The sequence below is a fragment of the Moschus berezovskii genome, chromosome 13 (assembly GCF_049115385.1).
Source record: "Moschus berezovskii isolate FMDL1 chromosome 13, NW_MosBer_1.0, whole genome shotgun sequence".
Taxonomy (NCBI): domain Eukaryota; kingdom Metazoa; phylum Chordata; class Mammalia; order Artiodactyla; family Moschidae; genus Moschus; species Moschus berezovskii.
In genome coordinates, this window is record NC_142472.1 from 30,306,837 (window position 1) to 30,323,989 (window position 17,153).

Here is a 17,153-nt window from a genome sequence, read left to right on the forward strand (position 1 = left end):
AAGCAAGGGTAGATGTGATGCTAATTTAAATAGGATGGTCAGTAAAAAAATTTACAAAATGATTTTGAGGATATGGAACAGAATGAACAGAGTGAATATTCCATGGCAATCCATGAAGAAGTCCATTAGAAGGAAGAGTAGTCTTAGTTACCCTTGAATGGAAAAATGCTTTGCTTTGTGTGTTTAAAGACCATCAAAGAGAATAATTTGTCTAGATAGGAAAGACTGGGTGAGGAGTCAAAGTTGAGATCAAAGAGCTGATTCAAAACCAAATTGTGTAGGCTAGTTTATGTATTTTTACTGTGAGTGAAATGGAATAATATTAGAAGATTTATTTATTATGTGATTTATATATATTTTTTAAATTGCCACTTAGAAAATCCTAGGATTGGGTTAGTGAACAGCACAGGAAAAAATCAGAGAGAGATGCTAGGAGTTATTACAATAATTCAGCTGAGGAATCATGGTGGATTGTACAAGTGTATTAGTAATAGAAATGATGAGAAACAGTCAGATGCTGGATAAATTATTGTTAGATCAACAGCATGTATTGATGGAATGGAGCTAGAGGTGAATCAAAGATGCTCTGAAAATTTAGGGCCTAAACTAATATAACAATTACCTTACCATTAATTAAGAAGAAAAAGATTTCAAACAAGGAGGTTTAAAAGAGTGAAGATAAATATCAAAATTGATGCTGGGAAAGGTTGGGGGCGGGAGGAGAAGGGGAAGACCGAGAATGAGATGGCTGGATGGCATCACCGACTCTGTGGGCATGAGTTTGAGTGTACTCCGGGGGTTGGTGATGGACAGGGAGGCCTGGCGTGCTGTGATTCATGGGGTCGCGGAGAGTCGGACACGACTGAGCGACTGAACTGAACTGAACTGAATTTGTGATACTTATTAAAATTAACTGACAAAATGTAATTTAGGCAGCTGGTTATGAGTATGGAGTTCAGATAAGAGGTTCTTTCTGAGGTAATATATTTGAGATTTACCAGAATATAAATAAAATTTAAAGCATTCACTCTCAATAGGAGTGATATCTCCCTCAAAGAAGTGAAAATTGATTCTTAGAGGGTGGAAAACTCTTGGCTATTACAGTGTGCTGTGACTCTCCATAGCTCAAACCTATATGACAAATTCATATTCTTAATATTTAATTTCTCTCATTAGGGAGAATATAAATTCAATTTAATTTTTCTCCTTAGGGAGATATTAATAGAAAAATGTTTTAGAAACATTGATATAAATTTATAAAATTTGACATGGTTATCTAAAATATGAGTTCATATAAAGAATAGAAAATTCTAAAGAATGGTCCCTGGGGCACAATAAATTATAGAAGTTCAAGAAATAATAATAATAAAAGCAGTAAATGAAATGAAGGAGGATTGGCCAGGGAGGTAGCATGAGAAAAAGTGTGGTCCTATATATCAAGTGAAAATGTTTTTCAAGAACAAAGAAATAATATTCAGTGTCAAGTGTTATAGAAAATATGTTATAGAAAACATTATCAACAATTCTTTTGAATGCTTTATTGATAAGTGAAAGAAAAAAGCCACATAAAATGGAGGATTTTGTGTGCTTTTTGCTAAATAATGAGATATTATTGTGTACGTGTATGCTTATGATGATAATATAGGAGAGAGAGTAAAGTGATATGAACAGATGAAAAACCATTATCTGGGTTAATATATTGGAATAATTAAGTAAGTATCAATTCTAATGAATACGAAGAGTTAACATTAGCTACAATCACAATTTCAATATTCTTAATTACAGGCAAGATAAAAACCATACAGCCACAGAAGAAGATATATTGATATGTGTCAGTGATAGTCCTTGGAAAACTTTTCTCATTGTTTTTATATTCTCTACAAAATAAAAACGAGGTCTTTAACTGATAGTGAAGAGGAAAGAGTGTGTTGGAGCTTTGAGGAGAGATGAAAAAGCATTTAATAAACTTCAAGGGGAATAGAAAAAATAACAAGGAAAGTATAATATGATTCCGGGTAGTTTTGGTGTCCTATTTGAGATTAAGAATCATTAACTAAAGTGAGTTGACTTACTATGGTTTTACACTTAACTGTAGCCATAGTAAATGCTTAAGTGGAGGCTGAGAACATGTGGAATTTTGTATTTGTTTTTATTTTCAAAGAAAGAAGAAAATGGATTAAGGGTTACACAAGTAAATGATTGTAATGATGGACAGTGGAGTCTAGAATGCATAAAGAAGAAATAAAAGCATGAAGAACAGGGCTGGGAAAATTGGGAAGATCAATGGATGGAATTGATAGAAGCTGAGAAATCATTTGGAGTCAATTGTGGTTTTGAGATTTAAAAATAGGTAGAGATTAGGATATTTGAAATTTAAATTATGAGAGAACGTTAGATTATTGGTAATGTCAAATTCTAGAACATTTTCATGTATATCAGGGGCCCAGGTAAGATGGAAGACATATTCATAGTAGGGGGATGTTCAGGATTCTAAAAACAATTGATATTGAAAGACTATGTGCTTGGTTATTAAAACACCAAGAGCCACAACAGAGTAGTGTTGTTAATAGTAAAATATTAAAAAAAAAAAAGAATAAGTGCAATTAACATCTGTAGATTGCAGAAAGGAGTGGTAGTATATAACATCATATGATGTCATTGCATGAATCTTAACTCTGGGGATTTTTAGGGAGAAGGATTTATAATGGCATGTAGACAGTAATGTGTTTCATTTCACTTCTGCTAAATTTCTTTCTCTAGCATAGTTCCTGAAATTTAGTAAGATCTCTTCAAACATTTGTTAAATGAATGAATCTGTTAATGCATCTGAAGAATGAAAGAAATTGATAGTAATTCTCAAAAGTAACTCCTAGCTCTAAAATTTTAACATTTATGCATATGAATATTACTCAACATGTTCTGTACTTAAGGATAGTTATAATGTAAATGATGCTTAACAATTTGTACTACATCTAGTTTTACCTCATCCAGTCCAATTATTCCTTTAATTAAGTCCTATGCCTTTATCTTTATTTTAATAAGTACTGGACTCAGCAATAAGTCATTTTTAGTGCTTTTTTTTAATTGCTGTAAAGCTACAATAGATAGATTTTTAAGTCTTTGAACACCAGTCTTGGAGACAGAGTTTCTAATATCTGTTACAGCTCTTGCATGTTTTGTTATTCTAATATAATCCAAATTAGAATCCAGCTAACAACCTACCACATCTTTCCCAGTGGACATTCAGAGTCTCAGAGTTTGCTTCAAGAAGGTTTATGAGTATGCCCCTACATTTTGCTCATTTTAAAACAATATTTATTTATTTTTGGCTGTGCTGGGTCTTCGTTGCTATGCGGGCTTTTTCTCTAGTTGTGGCAAGCTGGGGCTACTCTCTAGTTGTGGTGTTTGGGCTTCTCCTTGTGGTGGCTTCTCTTGCTGCAGAGCACAAGGGCTTCAGCAGGTGTAGCACAAGGGCTCAGCAGCTGAGGTGCACAGGCTCTAGGGTACAGGCCCAATAGTTGTGGCGCACGGGCTTCACTGGTCTGCAGTATGTGGGATCTTCCAGGATCAAGGATCAAACCCATGTCTCCTGCATTGGCAGGTGGATACTTTACCACTGAGGTACCAGGGAAACCCTCTGCTCATTTTTTTATTTCAACTAGTTTTTTAATATATATGTGCTGAATTCTTTTTTATGTTTGTAATTCTATCTCCTTTCTATCTCTTGATTCAAAAGCTTAGCTTGCATGTATAATTCTGTATAAGACCCTGACTTTATCTACATTCCAATCTGCCTTGCTTATTTCTCTGCATACTATGGCTGCTTAGACATTGATCATGACAAATGTAAAGGTTTCTTTAAAGAATTTTGTGTGTGTGTATGGGACATAGAAAAATAATGTGCAACATGTTTTCAGCAAATGCCTAAATAAATGTACAGTTTTTTAATACACCACAAACCAACAGTACGCGCTGGCTTGTATAAATGACAAAAGAAGTCAATGTAGGTTTCAGAATTGACAAAGGTATTCCATGAGGAAAAACATAAACAGTAGTTCTGTTTAACACTATGTAGGTATCAGAGGAAGAGCTCCATGACACCAAAGTTTCAAGCTGTAAAAAGAAAAAAAAAAAAATATATATATATATAGATATATATAGTTTAGTCATCTGGTTTACCAGGCAAGGAAATTGGAGTTCAAGGTAGCATGTATTAGAAGTAAAAGACTCATTCTCCACTCCTGATGATTTCTTCAGTGTAGGAGGAATGTACTGTAGCTTTGAATTCCTGTTCTCTTTTCATATTCTCACTGATTTTTCCCCTGGATGAATAAAAAATCAGTTAGGCATGACCATTTCAATCTCCTCCTCTCTTCACTCAGAATCTGACTTGCCATTGGAAGCATATTTTCTGTTCTGTGTCTACATGGAAGTTTTATATTATATTTAATTACTAAACTCAAAAATCCCTTCTAGTACAATTTTAAATGATTTTCTGGCATACTGATAACATTTTTGTTAGCTGCTTTCTTAAATTTCTTTCCTCCTTCTTTGCTCTTTAGCATCACTTACTCACATAATTTCGACCTTACATTCTCCCTGTTTTCCCTGAAATAACCATGCTCCCTAAATAGTGATTATATGTGGTGGTTAGAAATTTAATCTGTGTACTTATGAGCTGTGAGAAATTGAGCCAGTGACTTAATTTTGTTGTTGTTGCTGATTTTCCGCATGTGTAAAATGAGCTGAGTAAGTGCAAAAGTACTTCAGTGACTTTTATCATTCATCATTCTGCCTGGAGGAGACATAGCTCCTCCACAGCTTCTAGCACACTGGCAGATGGTCAATCTCAGGACCTTTCTAATATATATATATATATATTTTTTTATCTTACCCCCAAGAAAGTAGACATACTATTTACACTGTCTTAGGAAATCAAACCACATTTTGTTCATGTCACTCAGTCGTGTCTGCATGAATAACCTTATGTTTGCAGGGGTGCCCCTATTCTACAAAAGGTTCTAAGAGCATGACCAAAGGAGAAAATCTGTTTTTCCACACTTCATGGAAAACATACTAGTACATTTAAAAAAATTACTGTGCAGAAATAATTTTAATGTTAATAAGGTAAAAAATTGCAATGTAAAAATTGATTTGTTCATTGATAAGAAGAAATTCACATGTATGTCATAATGGCAAAACATTTTTTCAATTTGTTCACTTTCTTTGACACATCCATGACATTTGAGAAAGCATTACACCCTAAGAAATAATGTGAGTCCATGTTCCATATGTGCATTTAGAATGAGAAAACAAGAGTTTTGACATGATTATAGTATATCTTTGTAGAGCACCCATTCACTCACTTTTCCATATGGAAATTGTGATATTTAAGCATTGAATTTCTCTAAAGAGCATCTCACTCTGGGGCCGAGAAGAAATGAAAAGATTATCTTCTCTTGTTAAGAATAATGTTGATGTGAGAGAACTCTATGAGTGCGGGGATGACCCAGAGGGACGATAAAGGGAGGAGGGAGGTGGGAGGGGGGTTCAGGAGGGGGAACTTATGTAAACCCGGGGCTAATTCATGTCAATATATGGCAAAACCAACCAATATAATATTGTAAAATAATTTGCTCCAATAAAAAATAAATTAATTACTTAAAAAAAGAAAAAAGAAAAATAGACATTTATATTAAAATGGAGAATTATTTGTTGCTTATTTTTAACTATACTGTTTTTTGTCTTTTTGTTCATTAACTATAGTCATTGTACAGGAGACAGGGACCAAGACCATCCCCATGGAAAAGAAATGCAGAAGAGCGAAATGGCTGTCTGAGGAGGCCTTACAAATAGCTGTGAAAAGAAGAGAGGCGAAAAGCAAAGGAGAAAAGGAAAGATATAAGCATCTGAATGCAGAGTTCCCAAGAATAGCAAGGAGAGATAAGAAAAACTTCCTCAGTGATCAATGCAAAGAAATAGAGAAAAACAACAGAATAGGAAAAACAAAAGAGCTCTTCAAGAAAATTAGAGATTCCAAGGGAACATTTCAGGCAAAGATGGGCTCGATAAAGGACAGAAATGGTATGGACCTAACAGAAGCAGAAGATATTAAGAAGAGGTGGCAAGAATACACAGAAGAACTGTACAAAAAAGATCTTCACGACCAAGATAGTCACGATAACGTGATCACTGACCTAGAGCCAGACATCTTGGAATGTGAAGTCAAGTGGGCCTTAGAAAGCATCACTACTAACAAAGCTAGTGGAGGTGATGGAATTCCAGTTGAGCTATTTCAAGTCTTGAAAGATGATGCTGTGAAAGTGCTGCACTCAATATGCCAGCAGATTTGGAAAACTCAGCAGTGGCCACAGGACTGGAAGAGGTCAGTCTTCATTCCAATCCCAAAGAAAGGCAATGCCAAAGAATGCTCAAACTACCGCACAGTTGCACTCATCTCACACGCTAGTAAAGTCATGCTCAAAATTCTCCAAGCCAGGCTTCAGCAGTATGTAAACCGTGAACTCCCAGATGTTCAAGCAGGTTTTAGAAAAGGCACCAGAGATCAAATTGCCAACATCCGCTGGATCATGGAGAAAGCAAGAGAGTTTCAGAAAAACATCTATTTCTGCTTCATTGACTATGCCAAAGCCTTTGACTGTGTGGATCACAATAAACTGTGGAACATTCTGGAAGAGATGGGAATCCCAGACCACCTGACCTGCCTCTTGAGAAACCTGTATGCAGGTCAGGAAGCAACAGTTAGAACTGTACATGGAGCAACAGACTGGTTCCAAGTAGGAAAAGGTGTACGTCAAGGTTGTATATTGTCACCTTGCTTATTTAACTTCTATGCAGAGTACATCATGAGGAACGCTGGGCTGGAAGAAGCACAAACTGGAATCAAGATTTCTGGGAGAAATATCAATAACCTCAGATATGCAGATGACACTACCCTTATGGCAGAAAGTGAAGAGGAACTCAAAAGCCTCTTGATGAAAGTGAAAGAGGAGAGTGAAAAGGTTGGCTTGAAGCTCAACATTCAGAAAACAAAGATCATGGCATCTGGTCCCATCACTTCATGGGAAATAGATGGAAAAACAGTGGAAACGGTGTCAGACTTTGTTTTTTTGGGCTCCAAAATCACTGCAGATGCTGATTGCAGCCATGAAATTAAAAGACGCTTGCTCCTTGGAAGGAAAGTTATGACCAACCTTGATAGTATATTAAAAAACAGAGACATTACTTTGCCAACCAAGGTCCGTCTAGTCAAGGCAATGGTTTTTCCTGTGGTCATGTATGGATGTGAGAGTTGGACTGTGAAGAAAGCTGATCGCCGAAGAATCGATGCTTTTGAACTGTGGTGTTGGAGAAGACTCTTGAGAGTCCCTTATACTGCAAGGAGATCCAACCAGTCCATTCTAAAGGAGATCAATCCTGGATGTTCATTGGAGGGACTGATGCTAAAGCTGAGGCTGCAATACTTTGGCCACCTCATGCGACGAGTTGACTCACTGGAAAAGACTCTGATGCTGGGAAAGGTTGGGGGCGGGAGGAGAAGGGGACGACGGAGAATGAGATGGCTGGATGGCATCACCGACTCTGTGGACATGAGTTTGAGTGTACTCCGGGAATTGGTGATGGACAGGGAGGCCTGGCGTGCTCTGGTTCATGGGGTTGCGAAGAGTCGGACACGACTGAGCGACTGAACTGAACTGAACTGAACTATAGTTATGATTTTCTAATTTTAAAACCAGTCAAATCAATTTTACTGCTCTTTTTATTAATAAAATTAAATGTCAATTTTGACAGGAACATTATTTTCTTTCTTTAGGGATGATCTTCAGGATATTTTTCAGAAATATATTTATAAAATATGGATTTTTCAGTTCTTACTTCAAATACTTGCTTATCACATTAGTATAAACAATATCAGTGGCTTAAAATACAATTTAGAGATAAACTTTCTAGCATTTGCTTTCTGAAAGTAAAATTCTATCTACCCAAAATAATTAGAGTCATCTAATATTGAGGTCAGGCTATGCACTGTAATCGATCAGCAGCCTGGCAGTAATGATATCTGTAAGAAATACATCAAACTAATGAGCAGCTAAGAGACACAAGAATAACTCTTGGTGCTTTAGATCTAGACTTTCGACGGCTGTCTGCAATACTTCAAAGACTAGGAGCATTAATTTTTTGACTAAGTTCTTGAAGTAAATGTCTTGAATATTTTTTCCTTACAGTTGAAAATCAAATCAAAGCAATTTCAATTGAAATATTTATTGTAGAAACAAGTCATTGTGAATACATGAAAGTGAGCACCATTGTACCTTTTCTCAGTGTCTTGCCAAATGAATCCACCGTTGGTGAACAGAGACTTGGAGGCTTCCCTAATCTTGCTCTTTGGAAGAATTTATACAAATATAAATGAATAAGAAAAATAGCTCATAATCTTATGGTTTATAATTTTCAAACATATTTTAATATTTCAAATTTCTATGTACAAACACTTGTCTAATATGCATGGTGTTTGATAAATCTAACTGGTGAAATTTGTTTTCTTTACCACTTTTTCCCCTTTTAGGAATAATGTTATACTTATGACTCGGGTTGATAGTTTGTACCAGAGAAGTCCTTGGCTTAATAATGGGAATTATTGCCATTATTCTTATTTAACACGTACAATTACTATAAAAGAAAAAAATTTAAAAAACTGTTATGGCTATCAGATTTTGTTAGGAATTGGTATGTTCCCAGAAGTATACATGCATTAAAATAAAACAACCCCATATCACATAATTTTTGTTGGTATTTCCATTCTTCAGTGAGACAGTTGAGATGTAGTATGATGAATTAACTTGGCAAACACGTTCAGTTAGTAAACAGTGAAAGTCTTGTTTGCTCCTAGGTAGTGTAGGTCTTATGGCAGAAACTAAAGAAGAGCTAAAGAGCCTCTTGATGAAAGTGAAAGAGGAGAGTGAAAAAGTTAGCTTAAAACTCAAAATTCAGAAAACTAAGATCATGGCATCTGGTCCCATCACTTCATGGGAAATAGATGGGGAAAGAATGGAAATAGTGACAGACTTTACTTTTTTGGGTTCCAGGATCACTGCAGATGGTGACTGCAGCCATGAAATTAAAAGACACTTGCTCTTTGGAAGAAAAGCTATGACCAAACTAGACAGCATATTAAAAAGCAGAGACATTACTTTGCCAACAAATTTCAGTCTAGTAAAGGCTATGGTTTTTCCAGTAGTCATATATGGATTTGCGAGTTTGACTATAAAGAAAGCTGAGCGCCAAAGAATTGATGCTTTTGAACTATGGTGTTGGAGAAGACTCTTGAGAGTCCCTTGGACTACAAGGAGATCCAACCAGCCCATCCTAAAGGAAATCAGTCCTGAATATTCATTGGAAGGACTGACGCTGAAGCTGAAACTCCAACACTTTGGCCACCTGAGGCAAAAAACTGACTCATTGGAAAAGACCCTGATGCTGGGAAAGATTGAAGCCAGGAGGAGAAGGGGACAACAGAGGATGAGATGATTGGATGGCATCACTGACATGATGGACATGTGATTGAGTAAGCTCAGGGAGTTAGTGATGGACAGGGAAGCCTGGCATGCTGCAGTCCATGGTATCACAAAGAGTAGGACAGGACTGAGCACTGAACTGAACTGAACTGATAAAGAAGAGGGAGTAGCAAAGTAGAAGGGACAGGGATGAAAAGAATTCTTGTGAATGTACTTATACTATAACTTTCATATGCGAGTCATGTATGTTTTATATAATCAGAAAGTTAAATGAATGTATAAATAAAAATCCCTTAATTAAAATTAATTGAAATAAATATAACTAATTATATATAATTTTGGTGATATAACCTCACAGAGCAAGAAAAATCAATCAAAGTGTTTGTGCAGTCTCAAAGTTGTATATTTAAGGGCAAAGAAATCTCAAATTTTATCAGTTCAATTTAGTCGCTCAGTCGTGTCCAACTTTTTGCCATCCTATGGACTGTAGCATGCCAGGCCTCCCTGTCCATCAACAACTCCCGGAGTTTACCCACACTCATGTCCATTGAGTCCGTGATGCCATCCAACTATCTCATCCTCTGTCGTCCCCTTCTTCTCCTGCCTTCAATCTTTCCCAGCATCAGAGTCTTTCCAATGAGTCGGTTCTTCACATCAGGTGGCCAAAGTATTGGAGTTTCAGCTTCAACATCAGTCCTTCCAATGAACAGCCAGGACTGATCTGCTTTAGGATGGACTGGTTGGATCTCCTTGCAGTCCAAGGGACTCTCAAGTGTTTTCCTCAACACCACAGTTCAAATTTTATTCTGTCATATTATTGTCATCTTGTGCACACTTTATGTATAATTTCTGATATGGTAGGATAAAGAAACTAAGTAATTATGGTTTTATTTAAAAAATAACTTTTCAGCATGTAGAAAAATATCCTTTCAGCATAAACGGTAAAAACAGTAAAGCTTATATTTGATTGAATAAAACAATGCATATTGTCTTTTATATTCTTATTTCTGAATGCATGTTCTAACACTATCCATTGAAAATATATAAGGGCAATAGAAATCCTGTAGTAATAAACTACCCCTAGCAGCCAGATTTTTGTTCATTAAATGACTTTCAACAATAGAAATCATGGGGATGATTAGAGAAAAGCTCTTTTAATAGCTGGGCAGGAAACTCAAAAGTTGGGAGCATAATGTTGAACATCAAGAATTCTCCCAAAGGTTAGAAGCTACCAAAGGATTACAGAGTCTGTACAGAAGACACAGAAGTCATCTTAAGTCTCATTGCTTTAGTTTAGAGTCTATTGTGATTTGAAAAGAATGATCACTAAAATATGAAGAAAACGTCAAGTATATAAATATCCCAGAATATAGAGATAAATATAGAAGTATATATAAGCACAGAGAAATAAATCAATGCTCCTTATGGAACACTTGAGTTTGCCAGGGTTCTAACTCATTATGATGAACACTGATAGTTAAATGAGAAATATTATAAAGTTTTTCTGCACCTTCTGTATAGACTACATTTCAGTGTTGTTAAAATATGGTGGGAAGGATGGTGTAAAACACAGGATAATTGAAACTAATAAATGCAGAATGATTGAAAGAACTAAAAAAATTACAGTTTTGCAGTTCCTAATATGATGTCTGATATAGGCAAAGGTGTGATTTATATTACTTATCGTCCCAAATAAAGAAGTAAGGCTTCTGTGATGGCTCAGCAGTAAAGAATCTACAGGCAATGCAAGAGTCGCAGGAGACCAGGAGACAGGGGTTCAGTCCCTGAGTTGGGAAGCTCCTTAGCGGAGGTAGTGGCAACCCACTCCAGTATTCATGCCTGTAGAATCCCATATACAGAGGAAACTTGTGGACTACAGTCCACAGGGTTGAAGAGTCAGACACGACTGAAATGACTTAGCATGCACCCATGCAAGGTAAAATAGTAAAGATAGAAAGGAAGAAAGAGTTAATTGCATTCTATCCCAGAAGGTTTTAATATTTTTTAATCTAAAATTAAATTCCCTCACTTGTGAAAAGTTCTATGCTCAGCTAGGAGGCTGCTATGAAACATTAAACACTGTCAACTCTTACTGTGATGCTGCATTAATACTGCATAACATCAATATTTTATATTAAGAATGTTAATTATCCCTGAGATTCTGGAATGCCTAACAGTGCTAAAGTACTAGTGCACTAATTTTATTTTTAATTCATTTTCTTTTTTCTATTGGCTGTTCTCCCTGGCTCTGATTCTTCTCCCTGCAGTGAGAAATGAGTTAAATCAGCTCTCACTGTCAACCAGAACAGCCTTGGAACTAAGTTAATCCATCACCTACTGACAAAAGGTTAAAAATATTGAATATCAATATCCAGAATGGTTTCCAACTCACAGCAATTGTTTGGCAGTGCTGATGTCTAAGCTCTGGGAATAAAGTGCAAGTTTTTGGCATTTTCCATGTCCCTGGAGTTACCTTATGAATGTACTTTATGTATGAATATAAATGTAAGTTTTTACTTTTAATGTAGTTCATACTAGGTATATAAAATTTTTGAAATAAGATAATACAACAATAAAATGTGAATATCTACTTTAATAATAAAAGCAAACTTTCACAACTGATTTTCAGAATTATCAGCTGGATCTATTGTGTATAGACTCATGCTTATTCATGATTATCTGATCACACATTCAGACTCGTCACCTACAAAGACCGAACAATAGGATCATTATTCATTTTTTCAATGAATTTAACTCAGTTAACATATGCAAAGAACTCTGTTAGACATTGGGAAAATTAATGCAAACAATTCTGTCCATGAACACATGGAATCAGTATTCTAGCAGTTCAAGATAAGATATATGTATATTGTGTGTGTGTGTGAGTACAGGTGCATTATAGAGAAAAATATATTAGAGATATATGATATCTTAGATCAAAATTATTTTGATCTTTGACTATGCCCTTGGAAGTTACTTCAGTGACATTTGAAAATTTTTAAAAGTAATAAAATGTTTATTAGAATCTGTGTGCCATACTTTTACACTCGGAAAACTTCCAGTAATCATCAGTCAAGTCAAAAAAATAAGTCATCAGCTTAAGGCCTTGCCCACATTCTCTTGCTCAGACTTAAAAAAAAAAAATTGTTGAAATATAGTGGTTTTACATTTCTACTGTACAGCATAGTGACTCAGTCACATGTATTTGTTTTCTTATTCTTTTCCATTCTGGCTTATCACAGGATATTGAATATAGATCCCTGTGTGATACAGTGAGATGTTGTTTATCCATCCTTTATATACCAGTTTGCATCTGCTAATCCCAAGCTCCCAGTGTTTCCATTCCTTACCCCCTATCCCCTTTGGCAACCACAAGTCTGTTTTCTTTGTCTATGAGTCTGTTTCCATTTCATAGATATGTTCATTTGTGTCATATTTTCAACTCCACATGTAAACAGCATCATATGGTATTTGTCTTTCTCTTTCTGATTTACTTCACTTAGTATGATAATCTCTAGGTCCATCCATATAGCTGCAAAACAAAAAGGACTTGTGAGGAAGATACTCTTTTTGGCTAAAAAACTGATGTTTTTACTCACATGCACCATTCATTCTGCCATTTTTTTTTTTTTTTTTCTGTGCTCATGTAGTTTTGGTTTGAAATACAGGGCATGTAGCTTATCAGGACAATAAGCAAGGAAGTTAGGAGATTTGCAACACTCATATCAACATGCTTCAACCTGCTTACTTCTCAAGAACCAGATTGACACATTTCGTTTACTCCCTGAATGAGTGGAAAGTGAGATTCTAATGTCTGCTGAGAAGACAGTAAAGCTATTACTGTGGTTTTAAGTTTTGACCCATATTAAGCCAACTGGGGAACTCTTCGGAAGAGACACAAGAACCAGTTCAAGACCTCCTATAAAACTACAGTATGAGCTGTATGGAAGACCTCACATTTTGTTTCTCAGAGCTGTTACTTCTAAAAATTATGAGTTTGATGTTAACTACCCTGTGTAGGAAAGTGCTAACTTGGATGTGTATCAACTTTTATTAATACAGTTATAAGTAAAAATAGTCAAATTTGGTGAATGCTTAATGTGGACTTGCCACTCTGTTAAGAATAAATATATGAAGGCATTTTAATGTCATTCAACTGTCACAACAATCCTCCCTTTGAAGCAGGAATGATTATTTTCTTCATACTGCGGATGAGTCCTGTCCTCACAGTCCCTTGTCCTTGTCCAAAGTTCTCACTGCTTGTCCCCTGAGATATAGAGGTATCACAGTTTTTCTTAAAACTATTTTTACAAGCAAAAAAAAAAGTAATAAAATGAACTTAAAAATAGGAAAAAAAATATGGTCAGCATCAGTTCAGTTCAATTGCTCAGTCGTGTCCGACTCTTTGAGACCCCATGAACCACAGCATGCCAGGCCTCCCTGTCCATCACCAACTCCGGGAGTTCACTCAAACTTATGTCCATTGAGCTGGTGATGCCATCCAGCCATCTCATTCTCTGTCGTACCCTCTCCTCCCGCCCCCAATCCCTCCCGGAATCAGAGTCTTTTCCAGTGAGTCAACTCGTCGCATGAGGTGGCCAAAGTATTGGAGTTTCAGATTTAGCATCAGTCCTTCCAATGAACACCCAGGATTGATCTCCTTTAGAATGGACTGGTTGGATCTCCTTGCAGTCCAAGGGACTCTCAAGAGTCTTCTCCAGCACCACAGTTCAAAAGCATCAATTCTTTGGCGATCAGCTTTCTTCACAGTCCAACTCTCACATCCGTACATGACCAAGGGAAAAACCATAGCCTTGACTAGACGGACCTTGGTTGGCAAAGTAATGTCTCTGCTTTTTAATATGCTATCTAGGTTGGTCATGACTTTCCTTCCAAGGAGTAAACGTCTTTTAATTTCATGGCTGCAATCAGCATCTGCAGTGATTTTGGAGCCCCAAAAAATAAAGTCTGACACTGTTTCCACTGTTTCCCCATCTATTTCCCATGAAGTGATGGGACCAGATGCCATGATCTTTGTTTTCTGAATGTTGAGCTTCAAGCCAACCTTTTCACTCTCCTCTTTCACTTTCACCAAGAGGCTTTTAGTTTCTCTTCACTTTCTGCCATAAGGGTGGTGTCATCTGCATATCTGAGGTTATTGATATTTCTCCCAGCAATCTTGATTCCAGCTTGTGCTTCTTCCAGCCCAGCGTTCCTCATGATGTACTCTGCATATAAGTTAAATAAGCAGGGTGACAATATACAACCTTGACGTACTCCTTTTCCTATTTGGAACCAGTCCGTTGTTCCATGTCCAGTTCTAACTGTTGCTTCCTGACCTGCATACAGGTTTCTCAAGAGGCAGGTCAGGTGGTCTGGGATTCCCATCTCTTTCAGAATGTTCCACAGTTTATTGTGATCCACACAGTCAAAGGTTTTGACATAGTCAATTAAGCAGAAATATATGTTTTTCTGGAACTCTCCTGCTTTCTCCGTGATCCAGCGGATGTTGGCAATTTGATCTCTGGTTTCTCTGCCTTTTCTAAAACCTGCTTGAACATCTGGAAGTTCATGGTTCATGTACTGTTGAACCCTGGCTTGAATTTTAAGCATTACTTTGCTACCGTGTGAGATGAGTGCAATTGTGTGGTAATTTGAACATTCTTTGGCATTGCCTTTCTTTGGGATTGGAATGAAGACTGACCTTTTCCAGTCCTGTGGCCACTGCTGAGTCTTCCAAATTTGCTGGCATATTGAGTGCAGCACTTTCACAGCATCATCTTTCAGGATTTGAAATAGCTCAATTGGAATTCCATCACCTCCACTAACTTTGTTCGTAGTGATGCTTTCTAAGGCCCACTTGACTTCACATTCCAAGATGTCTGGCTCCAGGTGAGTGATCACAATTGTCGCTTTCTCCTGTATCTCATAGATTCTTATACAGAGAATACACTGTGAAGCAATGGGTATAGGAGAATGGATAAAAATATTAAAGTTCCCAGTTGACTTTTAAAAATACAGTCTGAATGAATGGAGAGGCTACAGGGTCCTTGATCACAAGCCCTTAATGATAATAACAATAGCAACAATAACCATTAATCCTGCAGAGGTAAGAAACATAAAACTTATTTGGGGATGTTTTAAATCAGGAACAGTTACAGAGACTATAAGGAATAGGAATCTTTCATCCAACTGAAGCCAGACTATATGCTATTAAGGAGATTTTATAGGTAAAGAGCAATTATAGTATTCTGGTGTGAACTAATAAGGGTCCAGGTCTAGAGTTTGTGTCATGGCAAATTGACTATAGGAAACGGAGGTATTATAAACTTGGAGACAACATTCATTTGACCTGGTAGAGTGAGATATGATTCCATAGTTTTAGGTTTCAGTGACTCATAGAATATCCACTAAGCTGTGATGCTTCCTGGAATGTAAGAAAGAAAAAAAATCACGGATGAGAATATGTAGACATTTATACATGTGTGTTTTTATAGATGTATAGATACATACACACCATTGTCATTTGGAAAGGGGCTTAATATTGAATTTTAGTAGTCTCCACAGAGTATTTGAATGGTGATTTTCAGAGGGCAGGGTAGGTGTATGACCTGAGGCCATAGTTAGAGGACTGTATGGGTAACATCAACATAGAAAATCCAATAAAGTAAGTAGAGATTATTTCTACTTGTTTAAAATTGAAATCTCATCTTAGGCTAAGTAGGAATAAATTTTAACATATTCATTTTATAGACTTTTTTTCTCAAGATTTCATCAGTATTTGGATAGAAAATATTTTACTTATCAGTTATATTTTTTCCTTGTATACAAACATTAACCTTTTTTTCATTTTATTATATGGTTGCACAGGATCCTATTGATTTTCTGACCAAAAGATTTTTAATACCAGAGGTTCTTATAACATATTAGAATTTCTAGAGATCATCAGTTATCAAATCCTTAAGACAACCACAAAAGTGAATCGGTAATTTTCATTTATATGGTATTGGGCAAATTATTTTTTGGCCTTATATAGAATGTGTAATAATATCTATATAGAGCTTTAAGACAATATAGGGCTTTGATCTGTGTAAAACCAAAATAAGTATACATATTTCTTCTAGTGATATGGAAGATTTAGTTTGTTTCAAGCTTTTTGCTATTACAGTATACACTGTGGCATAATGCTTTGTACACACCTGCCAGAGTTTCCAGGTCATATTCTCTGAGTGTAATTAAAATGTTAAATTGCTTCTGAAGTTGTAAGACAGGGATATGATATATACTTTCTTCATATTGTTCCATACTTTTCCAATTGACTTTGCTATCATTCATTCATAGAATGCACATCAGTAGTGACTACTGACTACTAAAGAACTGTGTACTGTCTCATAAATGCTGTTGCTAATCAGTGCAAAAATTAAAATGCAATACCTCTGTACTTCTGTTTTCATTTACTTTTTCATCTCAGAACTGTTCATTTATCTCAACAACTCTGATTTTTATTTTTCTAATGAAGAAAGTAAAATTGTGAAAAAATGAAGCCAAGTAATCTAGAAAATGAGACATTTGATAGCAATGTAACAGTGGGGCAAAACAAATGCCAGAACTGTCAAT